The sequence below is a fragment of the Narcine bancroftii genome, chromosome 1 (assembly GCF_036971445.1).
Source record: "Narcine bancroftii isolate sNarBan1 chromosome 1, sNarBan1.hap1, whole genome shotgun sequence".
Lineage (NCBI taxonomy): Eukaryota > Metazoa > Chordata > Chondrichthyes > Torpediniformes > Narcinidae > Narcine > Narcine bancroftii.
In genome coordinates this window covers 107,208,499-107,235,005 of record NC_091469.1, presented here as the reverse complement: position 1 = coordinate 107,235,005, position 26,507 = coordinate 107,208,499, and the positions used below count along the sequence as shown (strand labels likewise).

General features: G+C 40.5%; 1 protein-coding gene across 1 annotated transcript in view; it reads left to right on the top strand.

Moving 5' to 3' along the window:
- LOC138762259 (probable voltage-dependent N-type calcium channel subunit alpha-1B) overlaps positions 1-26,507 on the top strand; it is a 927,445-nt gene that overhangs the window by 412,195 nt on the left and 488,743 nt on the right. The window lies entirely within an intron of this gene.

The following is a 26,507-nucleotide window of genomic DNA, read 5'->3' as shown; positions in this document are numbered from 1 at the left end:
TTGTACATTCAGTACACAGTTTGGCCAAAATTCCTGTTTAAGGATGTTTAATGATGCCTTTTGCAATTTCCTCAGCTCCTGAAATATTCCACAGGTCAATGGAACATGTCATAAATGGGATAGGTGTGTACATGGATGTTATGCTCTTATGGGGATCCACTCAGGAGCAACAACACAAGAGGCTCATGAAAGTACTACAATGTGAAATATGGATTAAAGCTAAACAGAGCAAACTGTCAGTTTGGTGTGAAATAAATCACCTTTCTGGGAATGAACTGTCGGAGGCAGGTGTGGAGCCAGACAAGAGTAAGGTGAAAGCAATTATAGAGATGCCCAGACCCACAGACAAAAAAGGAATTTTGAGAGTGCTAGGAATGATTGGTAAATTCATACCAAACCTGTCTTCCAAAACAATGTACCTGAGGAAGTTATTACGTAACAAATATGAATTTAAGTGGAGAGCTAACCACGAGGAAAAATGGGGATGACTGAAGACCATTCTGACTACAGAACTGGTGCTTTTGATGTTCTTTGACCCATCCAGATGGACAAAAATACCTACGGATGCTTCAAAAGATGGAATAGGTGCCGTACTACTTCAAGCTGTTGGAGAAGATTGGAAGCCAGTAGTATATGTATCAAGAAACATGACAACATCTGAATATCAATATGCACAGATCGAGAAAGAATGTCTAGGTCTGGTCTTTGGACTGCAATGTGTATGGTCTACATGGTAGAGACAGACCACATGCCATTAATAGCAATAATCAATGAATCTCAATGAAATGTCACCATGAATCCAAAGACTGATGATGAAACTACAATGCTATGACTTTGAATTGGTGTCTTTGGCTTGGCTTCGCGGACGAAGATTTATGGAGGGGGTAAATGTCCACGTCAGCTGCAGGCTCGTTTGTGGCTGACAAGTCCGATACGGGACAGGCAGACACGGTTGCAGCGGTTGCAGGGGAAAATTGGTTGGTTGGGGTTGGGTGTTGGGTTTTTCCTCCTTTGCCTTTTGTCAGTGAGGTGTACACACCAGGGAAACTTATTGTGCTGGCTGATCACTGTCCAGGGCAATAACACAGAGTGAAGCATGCAATAAATGTTCCACAGAGACAGATGTAAATCTCCTTGTAAACCTGATCACTTATTCTATTCCTGTGTCTGATATGAAATCCAAGGTAATTGCAGCTGAAACAGAAAAGGATATAGTTTTACAGAAGGTCATCAAGAATCTCAGTGAAGGTTGGGCGAGAGGTGAATGTCAGCAATACTACAACATCAGAGCAGAGCTGAGCATTGTCAATGGGCTTCTACTCAGACAGAGCAGCATTATCAGTGCAACAAGATAAACAGAAAAGGGTGCATGAGTGGGCACCTTGGAATGGAAAAAATGCAAGAGGAGGGCTAGAACTGCCGTTTATTGGCCAGTGATAAATGCTGACATCAACAGAATGGTCTCAAGCTATGAGACCCATCTGAAACTTCATGCAAAGCAGCCAAAGAAATCCATGACCATAACTGATTTACCAGAGGAGCCATGACAGAAAGTTGGGACTGATCTGTTCCACCTGAATGGAAAGAGTTACCTGCTGGTTATTGACTATCAATCGAACTACCCTGAGATGGTGTTGCTTCCCAACATGTCTGTTGCCTGTGTGATCAGATGCATGAAGTCAATCCTTGCAAGATATGGAATTCCTCAAATTGTCTACAGTGACAATGGACCATGCTATAGTTGTAAAGAATTCCAAAACTTTGCAGAAGAGTATGATTTTTGACATGTGACTTCAAATCCTCTGCATCTCTAGTCAAATGATAAAGTAGAGAAAGGAGTTCAAATAGTTAAACAGCTGCTCAAGAAAGGACAAGACAATGGCTTATCTAGCTCTCTTGAGTTACCAAGCTTCATCACTTGAACATGGCATGTCACTTGCTGAGCTCCTGATGGGACGTAGACTCCCGCACCACACTTCCATACTCTGCAGATCCAAACAAGAACAGAGATGTCAAATGGAAACAAGGAGACAAAAAGCAAATTATGACAAGTCAGCTTCGGGCCACTGCCACAACGCAACACAATGAAACTCGGAGATTCCAACACCTGCAACAAGAAGATCTCTTTTACGGAGGAAGTAAATCCAAGATCCTGCACTGTCAGAACAGAGGATGGTCAAATACTGAGAAGGAATTGAAAGAGTCTGCTGAAAACACAAGTGATGCTGAAAGAATAGACAAATGCCGAAGATCCAGCCTTGCACAGCAAGAGAGGAAATACCACCAGTGCTAGACAGCAGCGGACCAGTGGAGCTGACACATGCATCTGTGTTGAGAAGATCCCCACACGTTATTAAAGCACCTGACAGGCAGAATCTCTAAAAAAAAACTGCACACTTAAAAGTTTGTGCTGTTGATGTTTGTGCTTGTACTTGTGTTTAACTTTAAATTGAAATGAATATTTTATTACCGTGTAATGTTGCTAGATTGAACATCTTAAGGAAAGGAGATGTGGTGGCTGGGAGTTGGATCCTCCTGACCACTAGAGGATGTTGGAGATGGAAAGTCCCACTCAGGTTAGATGCACAAAATTGATGTATCCCACAAGATCATGAGTTGAATACAAAATATAAGTAAAACAAAAGAACCCAAGTTTCTTTATCACAATAGAAATAACATCACACTATAATTTGTTACCTTCTGCAGCCTTCTTCATTCCTGGGCACTCGAATTACCAAGTCAGTCTGAGATGCAACCAGTCAGTCTACTAAATTAGTTACACTAAGTTAGTTAGGACAGCTAGTTTGACATCAGTGGTAGGCAAATTATTGTAATCCAAGAGACAGTCTCACCTTCATTTAAAAAGGAATTCATTTATCAGGACAGTCTGATTTACCACCAAATACTTTGAGAATGTAACAAGCAGAGTTGATTAGTCAGTGCACTTAATATAATGGAGTTTGGCAAAACTTGATGATGGTGCCTACCTTACTTGAGGCAACACCTCACATCGACGTCTTTATTCAGTGGATGGAAGGTGGATGGCTATGATAGGTTTACCGATGTGAACAGCTTCTGCATTCCCAGGCCCCCGACTTTCCAACAAGGCCACGGTGTAATTCAGTGAATTCATGAATTCATGGGTGGCTTGGTTAGCATAGCAGTTAGTGCAATGCTATTTCAGCACCGGGGATCTGGACGAGGGTTTGGACCCCTCGCTATCTGTAAGGAATTTGTATGTTCTCTTTGTGTTTCCGTAGGCTTTCCTTGGGTGCTCTGGTTTCCTCCCACCCTTCAAAATGTAGGGGAGTTGTAAGTCAATTGGATGTAATTGAACGGCATAGGCTCTTGGGACAGAAGGACTTGTTACCATGCTGTAAGACTAAATTTAAATTTAAAATTTAAAAATGTAAATTCAAGAAAATTAAGTTGTGCTGGAACCAAGTGTAGCTACATAATTGTGAGTGTCGAGGGAATGGAGCAGTGGATCGATGGATCATGGTTGTGCCCCTGTGTTGATGCTCACCAATTTGGAATTTTCCATATGGATCAAATGCTGTTCTTTGCTGCTAAAAATATTGCTCACTGGGTCCATGAATTTAAACATCTCAGACATGCTGTGAGCTGATTGGACAGTTATTGAGAAACCAATAAAAACTTAAATAGCGAAGTACAGATGGCTCCTCTTGATCAAGTCATAGATTAAAAGTGTAAATGTTGCCTTGCAGACAGTTTAAGTATGATTTATGGCTGGTTGGGTGTACAAATGAGGTGCTTCAGATAAATCAAGTACGATTCAATTCGCAATCGGTTAAGCAATCATGAATTTTCACCTGTCCCTTTTTATTGAGACTGCAGCAGGATATGTAATTGGAGCATCAGCTCCAAGTATTCATTAGACCAGCCATTCTCAACAGGAACAATATGCACCACCGCCCCCCCCCCCAGCCCAATGCACATTTGGGGGTGGGGGGCAGCCACAGACTGAAATCATAAAATAACTGTTTTTTATGTAGTCGATAGGAAAAAAGTGCAGAAGAAACAATCTAAACTTTGACTGCATCACGTGGACGAGGGCATTAGACCTTCCACATGCCTTTGACATGATCTAATGGACCTTTGTTACACAATTTGTTTACAGATGCTATGAATTGCTATGAATTACATTTTTCAAAATAAATTAGTGGAAAAGAAGAGAAAATGAGGTAGTGTCTTTGGTTCATTGTCCATTCAGAAATCTAATCTAATTCGCTGGCACAGTTGGCATAGCGGTTAGCGTAACGCATTTCTAGTGCCAGCAATTGAGACCGGGGTTCAAATCTTGTGCTGTCTGTAAGGAATTGGAATGTTCTCCCCTTGTATGCATGGGTTTCCCCCGGGGGATCTGGTTTCCTCCCACGTTTCAAAATGTACCAAGGGTGTAGGTTAATTGGGTGCAATTTGGACGACACGGACACGGCCGAAATGACCTGTTATCGTCCAGTGTGTCTAAATTTTTAAAAAAATTAAATTTAATGGAAGAGAGGAAGAAGCTGTTTCAGTACCGCTGGATATTCTTCTTCAGGCTCGTGTACCTCCTTCCTGATGGTAGCAGTTAGAAGAGGGCATGAATGGTGAGGGTCCTTGAGGATGGAGGCTGCTTCCTTGAAACACCACCACTTGTAGATGTCCTTAATGGAGTGGAGGCTGATGCCCATGTTGAGTTCACAACTCTGTATTCTTTTCCTGTCCATACCAGACAGTGAGGCAACCAGTCAGAATACACTCCAAGGTACACCTGTAGAAATTTGCAAGAATTCTTCAATGATAGACCAAATCTTTTCAAACTCCTCACGAAGTATAGCCGCTGCCATGCTTTCTTCACTATTGCATCGACATGGAGGCCCCAGGATAGATGATGTTGTAAACAAATTCACTGAACCCTTGGAAATCTTCAACCAGATGAGACAAAAGGGGTTTTTATGCACACAAGCCACATTATCCCCTACTCACGTTATGAAAAAAAAGGCGGATTTACTTTTATGCGGAGGACAGAAAAGACCGATCGTGCGGTCCTTTTACGCAGAGGAGATTCCGGAGCCGGCTTCTGAAGGTGAAGGAGACAGGGCATGTAGTGCAGTAGCGCTGCCTGCCACCGTGACATGGAACATGCGTGCCAGGAAGTGAAAGTGCCCTATTGTGGTGAATCTCTGCTAAGCTGCCTGTCTCCCCTCTAGCGAGCCTTGCTGCACTAACATTGGCTGTGCATTATCTCTACTGTTAAGGACACTCCCCTTGGGTATAACTGTGTATGAACCCATTGTCTTTCATTATTGTACCATAAGTTACTGCTAATAAAAGCCATTAATATTGTTTGACCACATCGTCTTTATCTACTTCACTAACTGGCACTTCACCTATATATAAAAATGGTGATTGAAGAGTAGATATGAGTGCTAATGGAGATCTGTTCAAGCTGTCTTATAACACAGGCAGACTTTCTACGCATCAAAATCTTTTTTTCAGATGGGTACTTTAAAATTCGCATTCTTGGGTCGTGGGCTGACGTCGTCATCGCAACGTCATCAACCTTCCGCCTTTCAGTGGCAATCCTTTTATGCAGGCAATCCTTCGCTCCACCTCTGATACTGCCACCCTTGGCAGAGGGAACCTGGATTGCGTTGGGCCCACCAATCCACCTATGGACCTTTTATGCAGGCAAGTGGAGTGTTTTAAAGGCAGCCGAAACCTGCCTTTACAGTTCGCTAAATTTCACTGTAAAAGTGCCTTCAGATTACTTCTCCCTGTACTGCACTCAGGTTTATGATTCAGCTGGGCAAGGTGTGAAATTGAAAGGCTGTTTGCAGAAAAAAGAGTGAAAATATATGTTTGTCTCGGGTACTCAGGGAAAAAATAAAAGGGAAGCATTTGACTATTTGCTCAGCACGCAGACCCGCCAATTTTTGATCAGCATCCTGATGTCCTTCATGGAGTAGGGGAGATTATGGGCCTTGATAAAATGAAAAAAATGGGTGATCCTTATGTGGCAGAGGTCATCATGCAGTGCCTGCAATTGATCCATCTGCACACTGGCGCAAGTCCCCTGATCCAAGGCATCTGAGGGCTTGTTGAGCTTTCCGGGCCGGTACAGAATGTCGTAATTGTAGACGGAGACCTCGATTCTCCACCTCAAAATTTCATCCTTTTTGATTTTACCCCACCCATTGGTCAGTCGGCAGGGTAAAATGCTTACCGGTGAGATAATGTCTCCAGTGCAGTACTGCTTCAATGATAGTCTCGGCCTCTTTCTCGACGGAGAAGTGCTGAATCTCGTGATCCTTGAGGGTATGCAAAAAAAAATGCCATACGCCTGCCTGCCTGGTTAAGTGTGGTGGCCAGGGCAAAGTCCGATGCATCACCCTCCACCTGGAACGGGTGGACTCGTGCACTGCATACATCGTGGCCTTTGCAAGGTTGGCTTTGATCTGGTTGAATGCCTCGTGGGCTTTTGCCGACAGGAGGAAAATGGTGGTCCTGATGAGGGGTTGGACCTTTTTCTGTGTAACTGGGGATCCATTGAGCATAATAATAGAAAAACCCCAGATGCCTTTTCAGAGTCTTGAGGCAGTGAGGGAGTGGAAATTCTAACAGGGAGTGCACGCAGTCGGGGTTAGGGTTGATGACTCCATTTTCCACAATGCAGCCTAGTATAACCAGGCGATGTGTGCTGAAGGCATTCTTCCTTGTGTTATACGTCAAGTTGAGGTGTTTCGCAGTGTGGAGAAATTTCTGGAGGTTCCTGTCATGGTCCTGCTGATCATGGCTGCAGATGGTGACATTGTTGAGGTATGGGAAAGTGGCCCAGAGACTGTGTACATCCACTATCTGATCTATCTCTCTCTGAAAGACTGACACTCTATTCGTGACTCCAAAGGGGACCCTCAAGAAATGGTAAAGACGGCCATTCGCAGGGCGAATGGGGAGCTGGTGGTACGCAGACTTAAGGTCTATGATGGAGAAGATTTTGAATTTTGCAATCTGGTTCACCATGTTGGCCATGCGAGGCTGGGTGAACCTGTTGATGGTCTGAGAGTAATCGATGACCATCTGTTGTTTCTCCCCTCTCTTCACCACTACCTAGGCGCTCCAGCGGTTCATACTGTTTTCTATCACCCCCTCAGCAATAAATGCCCTGTCCCTGGCGCTATATCACCGACTTTTAGTGGCAACGGGCTTACAATCCGGGGTGAGATTTGCAAATGGGTGGGGGACACATCTGGAACGTGGAGAGTCCGCATGTTGGATATTGTGATTAGGTTGTTTGGAGCTCTGTCGGCCACGAGGTGGGGGGTGGGGGGTGGGGTGTTGGTGGTGGTGGGCAGTTTAAAAACTTCTCATTACAGAACACGAGAGGAGGGTGGAGCCGGCCATACCCAATGGTGATGCTCTTTAAGTTGCGCTGGAAGTCTAATCCCAGTAGGATGGGTGCACAGTGCTGTGGCAGTACGAGGAGTGTAAAGTTAATATATACAATGTCCTAGACAGTCAATGTTACTGTGCAACTGCCATGAACCTTTGCTGAGTGGGATTTGGATGCTAAGGATAAACTGTGACTCGCAGGCTTCACCCCAAGGGAGTACTGTTGTACAGTGTATGGGTGAATGAAGCTTTCAGTGCTTCCACTGTCAAATAGGCAAACGGTGGGTCGGCCATTTACCAGAATGCCCGTCATGCCCCTGGAGAGTTGATGAGATATATCCTGATCCAGGTTACCGATGCCAGGGTCCGCTCATCATCTGAGGTGATCCAGTAATAAGGTGCCTGAGATTGCGGCCCCCATGGTGCTCATGCAGTCCATTCGTAGTTTGACGGAAGAGAAAATGGAGAATGTGGTAGTGACGTAATTGACATTGGCGGTCTCAGTGGTGCGTGTGTGCAGCCTTCCCAGGTCCCCAGAAATGACGACATCGAAGATGGCTGCCCCCACTCACACACAGCGCTGATGGACTTCGGGGTTTGTCTGGACTTGCAGACCTTTGCGAAGTGTCCTTTTTTCCAGCAGTCGGAGCAGATGGCATTCCTGGCAGGGCAGCATTTTCTTGGGTGCTTAGCCTGCCCAGAGAAATAGCACATCGGGTGGTTGCTAACGGCAATGGTAGTCAGTTCAGGATTGGAGGGGGCTTGCGATCTCGCTTCCAAAAATGGCAGTCCATGTGTTCCCAAAGAGGCGGCCGTGTGTTCGCTGGAGAACGATTCAGCATTGTGGATTGCTACCTCCAGAGTGTTTGCCAGTTCGATGGTTTGAGGTAGGCTCAGTTGTCTTTGTTAGAGTAGCCTCTGCCTCATGTAATCAGAGCAGACGCCTGTTATTCAGGCGTCTCTAATCAGCAGCTGTGTGTGCTGATCTGCACTCATGGCCTGGCATTTGCAGTCCCTTACAAGCTCCTGCAGTGCCCTGACAAAATCAGTGAAGGTTTCCCTGGGTCACTGCCTGCGTGAGTGGAGTGCATGCCGTGCATAGACCTCATTCACCTGGTGAATACTGATCCAGGGTGTCCTTTGTGGCTCCATATGTCTGGCAGTCCCAGACCATCCATAGTCTTGGTGCCCAATGTACAAGAATAGCAGGTGGAACGTCCTCATTGCCATGGATAGCTGCTGCAGAGGCTGTGAGGAACTTTTGGAAACAGCGGCGCCAGGGCGTGAACTTGTCGGCTGCCTCAGGTTCTCTTTGTTTGATGTTTTTTAAAAATTATTTTATCTTTCACACTATGAACCATGCTGACCAAAATACACACAAACATTTCCCTCTTGAGTATACACAGTGTCATTTTCCCCTTTTCCCCCCTCCCTTCCCTCCCTCCTTCAACCCACCTCCCCACCCACTCAACGTTCAACCTATATTATAAATTAAACCCATTAAACAATGTCATCACACAATGAAAATAAACAAGAAATTTGTGTCTTCTACTTTTACATACTGGTTCAGTTCATTTTGTCTTCTTCTCCTTCTGTCATTTTAGGTGGTGGAGGTCCATGGTAGGACTTCTCTGTTGTGTTGCATGTACGGTTCCCAAATTTGTTCGAATACTGTGATGTTATTTCTTAAATTATATGTTATTTTTTCCAATGGAATACATTTATTCATTTCTATGTGCCATTGCTGTATTCTCAGGCTACCTTCTAATTTCCAGGTTGACATAATACATTTTTTTGCTACAGCTAAGGCTGTATCCAAATCGACTCCAAGTTCTTTACTTCTTATATTACTTAGAAGAAAGATCTCTGAATTTTTTGGTATGTTGCTTTTTGTGATTTTATTTAATACCTGATTTAGATCTTCCCCAAACTTTTCCACTTTATCACATGCCCAAATTGCATGTACTGTTGTTCCCGTTTCCTTCTTACAACAAAAACATCTATCTGATACTGTTGGGTCCAATTTATTTAACTTTTGGGGTGTGATGTATAGCCTGTGTAACCAATTATATTGTGTCATGCGTAACCTCATGTTTATTGTATTTCTCATAGTTCCGGAGCATAGCTTTTCCCATGTTTCTTTCTTTATCTTTATGTTTAGATCTTGTTCCCATTTTTGTTTGGGTTTACAGCTTGTTTCCTTATTCTCTTTCTCTTGCAGTTTGATGTAGGTGATCCAACTTCACGTACTTATCCATGCTCTGAAAAAAACTCTTGAAAATAAAATTGATGCACGATCAATTGCACAAAAGACCAAAGTTATCAAAACTAAGGGCTTTTATTTGCAAGAGATGGATAGCATCTCTGTGTTGTTCGCTTGCACTGACCCGGACTCAAACTGAGGGCAGGCTTGTGGCATGACAGCCTTTATGGGGTAGAAAGGGGAGGAGTCACGAGCCGACCAGTGAGAGCAGGGTCAACAAGGAAAAGTCATGTAATTTACATATAGCAAAAATGTAAAATAGTGGTTTCACCACATTAAGTTTCTCAAAACACATAATTTTGGGTTAAACACCTTCTGATAGACTGGTCAGACTGGATTGCCGAGGAATTGAAGGAGTTAGGGTATGGCCTGAGTTAGTGCTGAAGGAACTCTAGTAACATGGCACAATTGAGACGTCCATGATTCAGGTCAAAGCCTCTTGAAATTGTATCCAGGAGAAGGACCACTCTGACTCCATTATTGGACTAGGTCCTAATCCAAGATCAGAGTTCCAATTAGTTCATTAAAATTAAATCAGAATTTGAAAATTCCCATGTAATCACTAGTTGATTATTACTATCCATCTGGGGAAAGAGATCTGTTCACTGACGAGGTCAATACATATTTGTGTATGTGGTTGACTCGGAACTGTAACCTAACTGGGCGATACGGTTAACTTCGCGGTTAATGTGGCGCTATTGCAGGGTGCTCCAGTTTCATGCATTTTCTTATACTTTGATGAGGGCTCAAGCCTCAAAAATTGGTTGTGCATCTTTACCTTTTGCTACATAAAGGACACTGTTTGACCTGCAGATCTTTTCTAACATTTTGAGTTTTTACTTCAACCATGGTGTGTACAGATTTTTGTGATTTACTGTTCAATGGAAAAGATCTAATATTTCATGAGTCTGTTTTAGAAAATGCTCACAGTATATGTTTTCTTAAGTGGAAAGGGTTTTATTAATCCTCTGTAAAGACTTCTGGCTGACACTTTGCAACAACCATACCACACAATGATGCAGCCAGACAGGACATTCTCAGTGGTGCTCCTGTAAAATGTTGTCAAGTTGGGGGCCGGGTCGGTAGCTTTGCCCTCCTCAGACTCCTTAGGAAATGTAGGCAGTGGGGTATCTAGGTCAAGTGACACCCTAGGGCTGCCACTGACATCGGAGCCCCCCCCTCCCGTTAAAACAAAAAAGCGCCACCACACACAAAGGTTGTAGGTACAGGTTGTAACTCCATATTTAGTTACGATTTTATTCTATACTTTGAACTACTTTGTTCAGTTTGTTGGTCCAGTAAATAAAACATCAATTAGTATTTCTTATTTTCATGTGATTAAGTGTCTAAATAAATTAATAACAATAACACCCATCAATTCACAGATTAGTTATTTGGCGAGGTATTAATTGAAAAATCTCCACAGACAGCTGGGGTGGGCTGTTGGTGGAGCCGTCAGAGGGCAGCTGGCGGAACTGTCAGGGGGTGGCCGGGATGGGCTGTGACAGCCCCACCAGCTTCCCGTTGACAGCCCACGCTGCAGGCTTCCCGGCCTTCAGCACCTCACCGGGCTGCATCGGCCTTCAGGGTCACTTGTCGGTGCCAGCAAATCAATGCGGGATAATGGGCAAAATGGCAATCTTCCCTACCCTTAATCTCCCACGCAGCTGGAACTGCTCTGACAATGCCAGCACCGGCCAGGGAAATGCAGAGCAGTTCTAGCTGCGTGGGGAATTATGGATAGGGAAGCTGGCTATTTTTTCCCATTGAGCCGCCGCCAAATTCTGCTTGCATGCTGGGGCAGTCCTGAAGCGGCACAATGAGATGCCAGCTGAGACCGGCACTCTGGAATGCTCAAGTGAGCCCCAGCAGCACAGTCCTGCACCCTGGGATGGAGATTAATTATTGAGCTAGGGACTCTGCAAGTGGCGCCCTATTCTCTGCCCCACCTGCCATACCTAGATATGCCTTCGAGTGTTGGTGCTGCTGTGCCTTCCTGACTAAGAGGAAGTGTTTTGGGCCCAGGATATCAAGGAACTTTGTGCTCACTGTTCTCTTCACAATGGAAACGTTGATGTGTAGTGGAGAATGTTCAAATTTCACCCTCCTTTGCATTGTCCACCTTGAAACTCAGATTGTAGTTCTCACACCATTTGATAAGCATCCAACCTCCTCCCGACTCATAATTGTTGTTGATGAGACCAACTACTGTTTTATCATCCACAAATGATGATTCTGCTTGAACTGCATCTGACAGTGCAGTCGTGAGGTCTGAAAACACAGTTCTGAGGTGTGCCAGGACTCAGCATGGAGACACTGGCAGAGGGGGTGACTTTGTGTTCACAGGAGTTGGGATGTCAGCAGTGGTGAACAGTCCAGATTATCACGCATGCACCCCTCCCCTCATCAATCCCATCTACACTTCCTGCTGCTCAGAAAAATAGCTGACACTTCAAAAGACTCATCCCACCTGGGCCACACTTCCTCCACCCTCCTCTCATCAGGAAGAGGATGCATGAGTGTGAGATCATGCATTGTAAGACCATAATAAAACCTCAAAACCAGAGGACTTAGGGGCAGAATTAGACCATTCAGCCGCTCGAGTCTGCACTACCATCCATATCATTATTTTCCCACTCATTCTCCTACCTTCTCCCCATAACCTTTGACACCCTTACTAAACAAGGACATAGCAACCTCAACTTTAAATTTACATAACCTTAAGACAGGAGTAGTAATAGTCTATTCAACCCATCGAGACTGCGCCACCATTTAATCATGTGCCGATCCATTTTCTCACACAGCCCCTCTGCCTGCCTTCTCCCTATAACCTTTGATGTCCTGGCTAATCAAGATCCTATCAATTAATGTCTTAAATAAACCCAATGATGTAGCTTCCATAACTGTTTGTGGTAGTGAATTCCACAGATTCACTACACTGTGAATAAAGGAATTCCTTCACATCTCTATTCTAAGTGGAAACTATTCAATCCTGAAGTTGTGCCCTCTTGTTCAAGACTTTCCCACCATGGGAAACAACCTTTCTACATCTATGCTGTCCATGCCTGTCAACATTTAAAATGTCTCAATGAGATTCCGCACCTCCTCTCCTCTGAAATTCTAACGAATATCTGCTAAAAGGTGTCAAGCGTTCTTCATATGATGTCCCTTTCAAGTTATGTCAAGTTTATTGTCATCTATTTGTTCTTTCAAGAAGAATGACTTAACATGGGTTTAACACTTAACCGATTTTATTTTCCTTTAGCTGCTTCAACCGACTTCCAATGACAATGCGACCCCATCATACACCACTTCCTGTTTCAGGCTAACTGTGTGCATTGCATGCTGGGTGATGTAGTTCTTATTTACATGCATAATGACACATCTTTCCCCTTTTAAAAAAAACAAAAACACAAACATAATACTATGTCTACATAACAAAATTATCTACATTCTGTGGTCAGTCTCTTTCCAACAGTTGCATCTGATGACGTCTGGCTATACAATGTCGTTCAACTTCATTCAGGGCATCTGTAAGATTCAGCTGAAGTTCAGAAATCCGTGAAGTGGTTCCTGTTCATCTGCAATTTCAGGAACATTCACCAGTAACTGTCGATTTTGCTGTTGCAGTTCCTCAACATTACGATAGGTCACCAGATGCTGAGAAATCACTTGAAGAACTACTTATGTCAGTAAAACTAACTTCATCTTCATGTAAAATATGATTTCCTCACACATCTTCTAGTTCCATCAAAAGGTCCCTATTCTGCAGTGAAAGATCTGACACTTGCATTTTGTATCTCTGATTCTCCCTGCTGAGTAATGAAGCATGCTTATTCGCCTCATCAATGCATTTTTGTAAATGGCAAATTTCCTTCATGGCATCTTCTAATTTAGCTGAGAGATTTGCCACAGAATTTTGCACAAATTCATATCCTTCACACTGGTGCTTCAGAAGTGGAGCTTTCATCTCCACTTCTTTCATAATTTATTTCATTCACTCTCTTATTTTCCTCTTTTGCCAAGAGCAATTGATCTTGGGCTTCAACATATCCATAATGCAACTCTGTGAACTTCATTCCAGGCTTCACAATCTTGGCCACAGTTGCTGCAGTGGGTGACATCGCTGCCAGTTCATCTTCTGATAGTGTGGCGGCTCCTTCAAGCTTTGTAGTTGAAAGAAGACCATTTGCATTTTCCAATTCCTTATCATGAAGATACTCTAAATGTCTCAAATGTTCTTCCATGCTGCCAGGCCGCCCTTCAGTCTTTGTCAGAGCTGCAATTCGCTGGGCAAGTTCAGCTTCTACTTCTGGTAATATTTCTGTTCACTTCATTGTTTGCTGCAGTTTCTGTTCAGCCAGTTCCAGATATTCATGTAACTGTCTATTTTTGACTTCTAGCTGGCGTAAGAAGGCATCCTTATTTGCTAACTCATTTTCCAGTGTGTCAGCCATGTCATGTAATGAGGCTGATTTTCTCTGTACATTAAGGTATCGCTTCTCTAATGTAGTTATTCCTTTTCTTCCATGAGTGTTGTGTTGTTATCTTCAGTCTGTGAAGCCACTATGAAAACTCTTTTCACCAGGTCGAGCTCTTCACGTTCACGCAGACTTAATATTGGATGCACTCTCCTTTCTACAATCAGTAGCTGTGACCTTAGATGCTGCCTTTTGTGTTTGAAAGTCACCATACAGCCCCCTTTTACTGGAACATTCACTCCAGTGTAGCCTGTCAGTTTTAATTTCACAGGATAAGCGTTGCTCTTTATCTCGGTGAGGGTCTTGTAATTGTCCATAGATAACAGATTCACCTAGGCTCCGGTGTCGAGCTTAAATGAAATTACTGTCTCATTCACAGTCACAAGAATGATCCATTCCATTTTACCAGCATCAGTCTGTAGTGAATCCAGGAAGAATTCCTCCATTTCTTCATCCACTGTATATACCTTTCTCTTGGTATCCCATGCTTTGCAGCACTTTGCAAAATTATTCTTCATATTGATAGCATGGCTTTCCATAGACAGGACAGATTTTTGGAATATATCTACCTCTTCATCTGCTGCATTAGCTGTTTGAGCTAACCACTTTGCTTTGGGAAACTCCTGGTACTTTGCTTATCTGTTTTCACTGTTGTGACTGTCTTGTGCAGCTCCTTAACTTGTGCTTGTGTGGTCTCTGCTGTCCTACACATTTTCTAGTGTCAAATTTTTTCATGCAACAGTCTTTCTCTAAGCCTATTATCTGGGATTCCACAAACTATTCTGTCTTTAACGAGTGAATTTTTAAAATCTCCATATTCACAGGACTTATTCTGTGTGTGAGGCTTGGCCAAGTATTGGTCAAAGTTCATACCCTGTTTCACAGGATAAAAAACTTTAATCTTTCAAATGTGACATTTTTACTTGGACAAAATACTTCCCAAATGTTGTCATCAGAGTGTCCAACATGAAAGCTGTCACATCAATTTGAAAACTGTTATACTGTAGATGTCCAAGGCATCTTCACCCATCTCATGCAGAAACATAGACACTTTTAGTTTTCCATTAGTCTCTCTCATTCCACCAGCTTCTAAATAAAGGGTGAATCGCTGTTTGCAGCATTTCCAATTATTGGCTAGATTGCTGGTAAACTGCATCAGTGCGGGAGGACTTAACTTATCCATGCTTATGAACTATTGTCTTCTCTTACTCATTCAGACACTTCTGATGCCATAAAATGCTTGTTCTTTCAGGAAGAACAACTTTATGTGGGGTTAACACTTAACTGAATTTGTTTTTCTTGAGTTGCTTTAACCAACTTCTAACGACAACACCCATGACCCCTGACATATACCACTTCCAGTTTATGGGGAATTGTGTGCATTGCATGCTGGGAAACTTAGTTCTTATTTCTACGCATAATAAATGTACAAGTACAACCCAATGAAACAGAGATATCTGGTCCTCAGTACAAAACATATAGACCAACAATCAGACATAACACACATGCAGACAAATAATAAATATGAGGAACACATATTTCATCGGTACACATAAATAAATAAATAAATAAATAGATAAATATATATTGCTTCATGAAAATGAGAGTATCAGTGGTTAATGTGAGTAGTTCAATCAGTCATTAAGCATTCTCACTGCCCATGGGAAGAAGCTGTTCCTCAACCTGACGGTGCAGGCTCTGATATTCCTATATCTCCTTCCCTACGGGAGTACCTAAAAGATGCTGTGGACAGGGGGAAGGGGTCCTCAATGACTTTGTTCACCTTCTTCACGTTGATGGGGGGAGGGGGGGAGACTCCAGATCTTCTCTGCCACTCTTATTTTTCTGTACCAGAATCATCCTGTGAACCTCATCTAACATCACCATGTCCTTTCTTAAATGAGAAGCCCATAACTGCTTACAATACTCTAAGGGAGGTCTCATTAGTGCCTTATAAAGCCTCAACATCACATCCCTGCTCTTATATTCTACTCCTCTTGAAATGAATGCCAGGAATATTTAAATATAAAACTACTTTATTATGCTTGAACAGGGGAGAATACAACAGGATGAGGGAGGAATTAGCCCAGGCTAGTTGGCAGAACAGCTGAGAAACAGTGAAAGACTTTCAAAGAGGTTTTTCACAGTGCTCAACAAAAACATATTCCCATTAAAAATAAGGACAGTAAGAGAGGGAAGAGCCAGCCTTGGTTAACTAAGGAAATAAAGGAAAGTATAACATTAAAAGCTCTTGTGTACATAGTAGCCAAGAGTAGTGGGAAACTGAAGGATTGGGAAAACTTGAAAAGACAACAAAGGACAACTAAATGGGAAATAAGGAAAGGGGAGAAGGATATAACATTAATTATAACATATTCATACAGATATTATATAATAACCCCTCCAAACTCCCACAAAGGTTTTTATAAATATATAAAACAGAAGAGGGTGACGAGAGTCAACATAGGTCCCTTGAAAGATGAGAAAAGAAGATTGATAATTGTGTAATGAGGAAATGGCTGGGGCATTGAACAAATATTTTGTGTCAGTCTTCACTGTGGAAGACATGTCCAGCATGCCAAAGAGTGGTGATAGGGATGTGAAGGAAGGTGAGGGCCTCAATAAAATAATTGTTGCAAAAGAGATAGTGATGAGCAAACTAATGGGACTGAAAATGGACAAATCCCCTGGTCCTGACTTGATGCATCCCAGGGTACTGATGGAAATGACGGGAGTTATAGTCATTGTGTTGGTCATCATTTACCAAAATTCTTCGGATTCTGGGCAGGTCCCGGCAGATTGGAAGACAGCAAATGTCACGCCACTTTTTAAAAAAGGATGTAGGCAAAAGACAGATAACTATCGGCCAGTTAGCTTAACGTCTGTAATCGAGAAAATGCTTGAAGCTGACATTAAGGATGAAATAGAGAGACATTTAGAACAAAGTGGCTCCATCAGTCAGACACAGCATAAATTCAGAAAGGGCAGGTCTTGCTTGACAAACTTGCTGGAGTTCTTTGAGGATATAATGGGTACGGTTGATAGAGGGGAACAAGTTGATGTTGTATATTTGGATTTCCTGAGGCGTTTGATAAGGTGCCTCACAAGAGACTTATCAATAAGCTACAGATGAATGGAGTTGAGGGAAGTATGTTGGCATGGAATGACAAAAGGCAGAGAGTTGGGATGTGATAGTACAGACCTATCACCAATGTATATAGTTACAGTATCTAGAATGTAATGACTGTGCTTACAGCGATTGGCTGAGATCTTAGCCACGCCTACTGTCTGGGCCTTAAAGGGTTGTGTCCAATAGCCAGGTCAGATCATTCCGGACTGGTCGGCCACCTGTGAAGAGCTCCTGTCTTTTGCTAATAAAGGCCTTAGTTTGGATCAAAAGTCTTTGGTTCTTTTGACGAGCTCTACATGGGATAAATGGGTGTTTTTCTGATTGGCAAACAGTGGTAAGTGGGGTGTCGCAGGGATTGGTGCTGGGTCCGCAGATGTTCACCATTTACATTGCTGATTTGGAAGAGGGGACAGAGTGTAGTGTAGCTAAGTTTGTGGATTATACTAAATTGAGTGGAAAAACAAATTTTACAGAGGATGTGGAGAGGCTGCAGAGGGATATAGTTAAGTTATGTGAGGGGGCAAAGGTCTGGCAGATGGAGTACAGCATTAGTAAATGCGAGGTCATCCACTTTGGTAGGAAAAATAGATTATTATTTAAATGGTGAAAAACAAAAAGGTTGGGTTGCAGGTACAACAGGTTATTAAGATGGCAATTGGAACATTGGCCTTCATCGCTAGAGGAATTGAATTCAAGAGCAGGGAGGTCATGCTGCAACTGTACAAGGTACTGGTGAGGCTGCACCTGGAGCACTGTGTGCAATTCTGGTCTCCATACTTGAAGAAGGAGGCAGTCTAGAGGAGGTTCACCAGGCTGATCCTGGAGATGAGGGGGTTGACCTATGATGAAAGACTAAATCGCCTGGGAATATACTCATTTGAAATTCAGAAGAATGAGAGGAGATCTTATCGAAACATATAAAATTATGAAAGGGATAGATAAGATAAGAGGCAAGAAAATTGTTCTCACTGGTGGGTGAGACAAGAACTAGGGGACACAGCCTCAAGATTCAGGGGAGTAGATGGAGATGAGGAAAAACTATTTTTTCCCCTGAGAGTAGTGAATCTGTGCAATTCTCTGCCCAGGGAAGCAGTTGAATCTACTTCATTAAACATATTTAAGGTTCAGTTAGATAGATTTTTTCATAAAAATAAAGAATTAAGGGATATGGGGGGAAAGGCAGGTAGGTGGAGTTGAGTCAAAAATCAGATCAGCCATTTTATTGAATGGTGGAGCTACCATTTCTTATGTTCTTCACTACCAACTCAATCTGAAAGCTTTCCTTCAGGCTACTCTGCATGAGGGCTCTCAGGTCCCCTTTGCATCAAGGAATTTTCGATTTGAGGAGTCACGTGACGGAGTAGTGGCCGGTCAGGGAATTCCAGCCCTCTCCGGAAAAGTTGAAAAAATACGCACAAAACACAAAGGTACAAGAGTAAAAATTAAAACAAAGTAAAAATAAAGGGGAGAAGAAAATGGCAGCGAAGAGAGAAAAGTCGAAAACAACGGGAAGAAGAGAAGATGAAAGAACGTCGGAAGAAGAAGGTGAAGGCTTTACCTGTCCAAGGAGGCCCGCCGCGGAGAGAGAAGCCCGCTCCCTCAGGTCAGTGGAAGTCCCGAGCTCGGGACTACAAAAATGGCTCGCAGAGCCGAGTAAAAGTGCGCAACCGTACATGTGCATGAAAAAAAACACACTGACGGGAGGGGGGGAACAGCTGCGGAGTCGATCTCCACAGCTGAGAGAGACACCTGCAACACAGCAACAGGTGCAGAACATAGAAAATAACGACAACAAGAAAGAAGAGGGTAAAAAGAAAACAAGGAAACAATAGATGGTCAACCCAGAGGAAGAAGAAGAAGAAGAACAGAAAGAAATGGAAGAAGAGAAAGGCAAGACAATGGATATATCTTTTTTTAAATAATATATGGAATCAGTGAAAGAATGGCAATTACAAGAATTTAATGAGATAAAAAGAAGAATTAACAGTGCAGAAGAAAAAATGAATAAAATAGAAATGTTCATATCAGAGATAGGAAAAAGAGTGGATAATGTGGAAGAACGAGAAATAATCATAGAAATGGAAGTAGAGGACTTAAAAGAGAAATTAGAAGAATCTAATAAAAAAGTTAAAGAGGCACATGAGCTGTGAGCTCAGAAGATAGATATAATGGAAAACTATAATAGAAGAAATAATATAAAGATAGTGGGCCTTAAGGAAGATGAAGAAGGCAAGAATATGAGAGAATTTATAAAAGATTGGATCCCCAGGGTCCTAGGAAGACCAGAATTACACGAAGAAATGGAAATAGAGAGGGCACATAGAACATTAGCCCCGAAACCACAACCGCAGCAAAAACCAAGATCCATTTTAGTAAAATTTTTAAGATATACAACAAGAGAAAATATATTGGAGAAAGCAATGAAGAAAATAAGAGAAGACAAAAAGCCACTGGAATATAAAGGTCAAAAAATTTTTTCTATCCATACATAAGTTTTGAACTCCTGAAGAAGAGGAAGGAGTTCAATACAGCAAAAACGATCTTATGGAAAAAAGGAAATAAATTTATGTTAAAGTACCCAGCGGTACTTAAAATAGTTATTCCAGGGCAACAAAACAGACTATTCTCGGATCCAGAGGAACCACGAAAATTTGCAGAACAACTACAAAACAAGCAGAGAGATGAAGACATGTAATGAGAGTAAAAATGACCACGAACTATATGTATGTGTGTATATGGGTATATATATATATATATATATATATATATATAGATGTGTATGTATATATGTGTACACATGAGTGTATCCGTATTTAGAGGAAAATATATAGAGTATAGATAAGAATTAATAAGGGAATGAAAGGGAATAGAGGGAATAAGGAGGGAATTAAAAGAGTGACCTTTGTTATATATGAAAATTGAAATCTTTTCCGGGGGGAGCTGGGTGGGGAGGAGTTATGGTCACTGCAAAATCAGTTGACGCTCGCAAGTGAATTCACAAATCCAAATGGAGAGGGGAGATGTGGTTGCCCGGCAAGGGATAAAGGGCAACTCAGGAGGGGGAGGGGAGAATGGGGTTAAAGAAGTTTTAAATAGGAGAATAAGGAAAATGTTTGATGTTTTAGAAATGTTGTCTTATAAAGTGATCTAAACAAGAAAGCAGAAATGGATAAGAAGGAAAGGTGATGCTGGAGAAACAGAAAGGGAAGATAAACAAAGTATGAAATGGCTACGTTGAACTATATGACTTTAAATATTAACAGAATACATAACCAAATCAGAAGGAAGAAACTGCTAAATTTACTGAAAAAAGAAAAAATTGATATAGCATTTGTGCAAGAAACACATTTAACTGAATTGGAGCACAAGAAATTAAAGAGAGATTGGGTAGGACATGTAACAGCAGTGTCGTATAATTCAAAAGCAAGAGGAGTAGCTATATTAATCAGTAAAAATATACCAATTAAAATAGAAGAGGAAATAATAGATCCAGCAGGGAGATATGTAATGATAAAATGTAAGATATATTCGGAGTTTTGGAATCTACTCAATGTATATTCACCTAACGAAGAAGATCAAAAGTTTATGCAAGATATTTTTTTGAAGATAGCAGATATGCAAGGGAACATATTAATAGGAGGGGATTTCAACCTTAATTTGGATTCAAATATGGATAAAACTGGGAAAACAATTAACAGAATGAACAAAGTAACCAAATTTATAATTAAATTGATGCAAGAAATGCAACTTTTGGATATATGGAGGAAACAACACCCAAAGGAAAAGGAATATTCATATTACTCGGCTAGACATAAAACATACTCAAGAATAAACCTATTTCTGTTATCAGCTCGTATGTAAGATAGAGTAAGAAAAACAGAATATAAAGCTAGAATATTATCAGACCATTCACCCTTGATATTGACAATAGAGTTAGAGGACATCCCTCCAAGAATGTATAGATGGAGATTAAACTCCATGCTACTTAAAAGGCAGGATTTTAGAGAATTAATTGAAAGACAAATTAAAATGTACTTTGAAATAAATACAGAATCAGTGAAAGATAAGTTTATACTATGGGATGCAATGAAAGTGTTCATTAGAGGGCAAATAATAAGTTATGTAACCAAGATGAAGAAGGACTACAATCTTGAAACAGAGCAGTTGGAAAGGGAAATAGTAAATATAGAAAAAGAATTAGCAATGAAGGAAGATACAACTAAAAGAAGAGAATTGGCAGATAAAAAAATAAAATATGAAACACTACAAACATATAAGGTGGAGAAGAACATAATGAAGACAAAACAGACATATTATGAACTAGGGGAAAAAACGCATAAAATTCTAGCATGGCAGCTTAAGACAGAACAAGCTAAGAAAATGGTAATGGCATCAAGGAAAAAAGACAAACAAATCACATATAATCCAACAGAGATTAATGAAAACTTTAGAGAATTCTATGAACAATTATACCAAACTGAAAACGAAGGGAAAGAAGGCAAAATAGATGAATTTTTAACTAAAATTGAAGTAGCAAAATTACAAATAGAGGAACAAAATAAATTAACAGAACCATTTGAAATAGTAGAAATACAAAAGAGATAATAAAAAAACTACCAAATAATAAAACTCCAGGAGAGGATGGATTCCCAATAGAATTCTATAAAACATTTAAAGATTTATTAATTCCTCCCCTCCTGGAAGTAATCAACCAGATTGACAAAACACAAAGCTTACCAGATTCATGTAAAACAGCAATAATTACAGTAATACCAAAGCAAGGGAAAGATCCACTCACATCAGCGTCAAATAGACCAATATCATTTCTTCACACAGATTATAAGATAATAGCTAAACTATTAGCAAACAGATTAGCAGATTATGTACCTAAAATGGTAAATCTAGACCAAACTGGATTTATTAAAAAAAGACGGACAACAGACAATATTTGTAAATTTATTAACTTAATTCATGCAGTAGAAGGGAGTAAAGCACCAACTGTAGCAGTTGCTTTAGACGCAGAGAAGGCCTTTGACAGAGTAGAATGGAATTATTTATTCAAAGTATTGCAAAAATTCAGTTTACCAGAGAAGTATATTAATTGGATTAAAGCATTATATAAGGGGCCATTGGCAAAAGTGACAGTAAATGGATATATATCAAAGCAATTTAATTTAAGCAGATCAACAAGGCAGGGATGCCCACTATCACCCTTATTGTCCGCGTTAGCTATAGAACCACTAGCAGAATTGATAAGAACAGAAAATAATATAAAAGGGATAAAAATAAAAGACAGGAATATAAAATCAGTTTATTTGCGGACGATGTTATAGTATACTTAACAGAACCAGAACTATCAATAAAAGAATTATATAAGAAATTGAAGGAATATGGAGAAGTGTCGGGTTACAAGATTAACGTAAATAAAAGTGAAGCAATGCCAATGAATAATGCGGATTTCTCAAAATTTAAGAAGGAATCACTATTCAGATGACAAATGCAAGCAATAAGATACCTAGGTATACAAATAAATAAAAATCTCGGCTATCTATATAAACTCAATTATTATCCACTAATGAAAAAATAACAGGGCGATTTAGAGCATTGGAAAGATTTACCACTAACACTAATAGGAAGGATAAACTGTATTAAAATGAACATTTTCCCAAGGATACTATACCTATTTCAGGCATTGCCAATACACTTGACAGAGAAATTCTTCAAGGAGTTAAAGAAAATAATAAGGATTTTTTTATGGAAAGGGGGGAAACCGAGGATAGCACTAGATAAATTAACAGAATGGTATAAACAAGGAGGCTTACAATTGCCAAACTTTAAAAATTATTATAGAGCCGCACAATTAAGATACCTATCAGATTTTTATCAAACAAGGGAAAAGCCAGATTGGACTAGATTAGAACTAGATAAAATAGGGGAAAAGATACCTGAACACATATTATATAAATGGAATGAAAAATTGGTACAACTTAGGAGTTCTCCAGTATTACATCATCTGCTCAATATTTGGAAGAAGATTCATGTAGAAAGGAATTAAAAAAATTACCAATTACCAAAACTAATAATGACGCAAAATCAGTTACTCCCTTTTACAATAGATAACCTTTCCTTTAGAGAATGGGAGAAAAAAGGGATCAAAAGAATAGAAAATTGTTTTTCAGGAAATAGATTATTATCCTTTGAACAAATGAAGGATAAATATAATATAACTCAAGATACAGTGTTGGCATATTACCAATTGAGATCTTACTTGAAGGACAAATTAGGAAGTAGTCTGAGGTTACCAGAGGGAAGTAACTTTGAATATGTGATTACAGATACAATGACAATCAAAAGATTTATAACAAATATGTATATTAAACTGCAAGAAAAGGAGAATGAGGAAACAAATGGTAAAACTAAACAAAAATGGGAACAAGATTTAAATATAAAGATAAAGAAGGAAACATGGGAGAAGTTATGCTCTGGAACGATGAGAAATACAATAAATACGAGATTACGTATGATACAATATAACTGGATACACAGGCTATACATTACACCTCAAAAGTTAAATAAATGGGACCCAACAGTATCCGACAGATGTTTTCATTGTAAAAAAGAAATGGGAACAACAATTCATGCAATCTGGACATGTGGGAAAGTAGAAAAATTTTGGGAAGATCTAAACCAGATATTAAATAAAATTACAGAAAACAATATACCAGAAAACCCAGAGATCTTCCTCCTAAGTAACATAAAAAATAAAGAATTTGGACTTTTGGATGGTGCACAAAAAAGATTTAAGATAGCTCTAGCCTTAGCAAAAAAATGTATTATGTCAACCTGGAAATTGGAAGATAATTTGAGAATACAACAATGGTATCTAGAAATGAATAAATGTATTCCATTAGAAAAAATAACATATAATTTAAGAAATAATATTGAAATATTTGAACAAATATGGGAGCCATACATGAAGCACAATAGAGAAAACCTACCGGGGACATCTACCACCTAAATTAACAAAAGGAGAAGGAAATGAAAAGAATTGACTCAGTGGAATTTCTTGTTTGTTTTTATTGAATGACAGCATTGTTTGACTGGTTTAATGTGTCTTAGATTTTGTACTTTAAAAATGAATGGGGGGGAGGTAGGGAGGGTGGGATGGGAGGAGGGAGCGGGGGAGAAAATGACACTCTATATATTTGAGGGGGAAAATGTATATATCTTGGTCAGTGTGGTTTGTGGTGTGAAGAATAAAAATTTTTTTAAAAAAAGGAATTTTCAATTTAATACCCATTTAGAAAATTGTCTGTCTGTTTATTTTTTCTTCCAAAGTGATGACTGTACACTTTTCGACATTATATTTAATTTTCCACACCTCTGCCAATTCTCCCAAGCTGTCCAAGTTCTTCTGTAGGCTCCCTGTTTTATCAACACTACCTGGTCCTCCACCTATCTTCATATCATCTACAAATTTGTCCACAAAGCCATTTATTCCATAACCATTGATAGACAACATAAAATGAAGTGCCCCCAACTCCAGCTCCTGTGGAACTCCACGAGCAACTGGCAGTCATCCAGAATATGATCCCTCTATCCAAACATTCTGCTTCCTGACAATCAGCCAATGTTCTATCCATGCAAATATGTTTTCTGTTATACCTGGGCTTTTATTTTGCTATGTAGTCTAGTGTGTGGGCATCTTGTCAAAGGCCTTCTGAAAATCCAAATGCACAGCATCCATTGTATTTCTTTTATTATGCCTGATTGTCATTTCTTCAAAGAATTCCTATAGATTTGTCAACAAGATTTTCCCTAAAGGAAACCAAGTTTGCTTTAGCCTCTTTTGTTATATGTCTTCAAGAACTCCATAACCTCATCCTTTGTAATTAAAACCAACATTTCTCAGCCACTGACATTTGCAATTTTCCAGTCCACAGGGACCATGTCAGAATCTTTTAATTTCTGAAAGATCATTACCAATTCATCCACAATTTCCACAGTTACTTCTTTCAGTACCCATGGGTGCAATCCATCTTGTCTGGGAGACTTATCCACTCTTGGACCATTCAGCTTTCTGAGCATCTTCTCCCCTGAAATAGTAACTGCACTCACTCCCTTCCCTGACACTCTAACACCCAGCACACTACTCATATCTTCCACAGGCAGACTGATGCAAAATACTCATTTAGTTCTTTTACCATCTTCTTTTCTTCCACTGTTACTTCTCCAGCATCATTTGCTCATTGTCCTATATTTATTCTCAACTCTCTTCTTTCTCTTTATATAGTTGAAGAAGCTCTTTTATATTATTTCCTAGACTACTTTCAGAATTAATCTTTTAGATTCTTAGGAGGTTTTTTTTAGTTGCCTTCTGCAAGATTTCAAAAGCTTCCTAATGATCTTCTCACTTTTTTACTTCCTTGTATGCCCTCTCTTTTGTTTTGACATTGGCTTTGACTTCTCATTTGAGCACACTTGTGACTTTTTTCCATTTGAATATTTTCTCTTTTTTGTTATGTATCTGTTCAACACCTTCCTCATTTGTGGTAGAAGCTCCATTAATTGCTGTTCTGCCATCATCTCTACCAGTCCCCCCTTCCAATCTACTTTGGCCACTTATTCCCTCATGCCACAGCAATTCTCTTTACTCCAGTGAAATCTGACTTTACTTTCTCCCTGTTAAATCTCAAATTGAACTCAAGCATTGTGATCACTGCCCCCTAATGACCCAATGACATAGCCTCCACACCTGTCTGGGGCAACAAATTCCATAGATTCACCTCTCTCTGGCTGAAGAAAATTCTCCTGTGTTGTAAATGGCTCTCCTTTTATTCTGAGGCTGTGCTCTCTGGTTCATTTTCTCCACAGTCATTTTTGATCTCCATCCTGCATTCTGAATTAAAAACATAATTCTGGAGAAACTCAGTGTACTTTATGTAGCAAAGATAAACATGCATAACCAATGCAATGGGCTTGAGCCCTTCTTCAAGGTTTGAGCAAAATGTAGGCATGTGTCTGAATAAAATGGTGGGGTTGTTGGGCTCTGGCTAACAAGGAGATGGGGGATGGCTCTGTGAATGGAGAAGGAAGGTGCTGATGAGCTGGGCAAAAGGAGATAGAAGGATAGGGAAGAGAGGGAGAATGGGGAGTTGTTTTCCAGAAGCTGGAGAAGTCAATGTTAATGCAATCCTGTTAAGAGTGCCCAGGGGTTGGTTCTTCCAGTTTATGA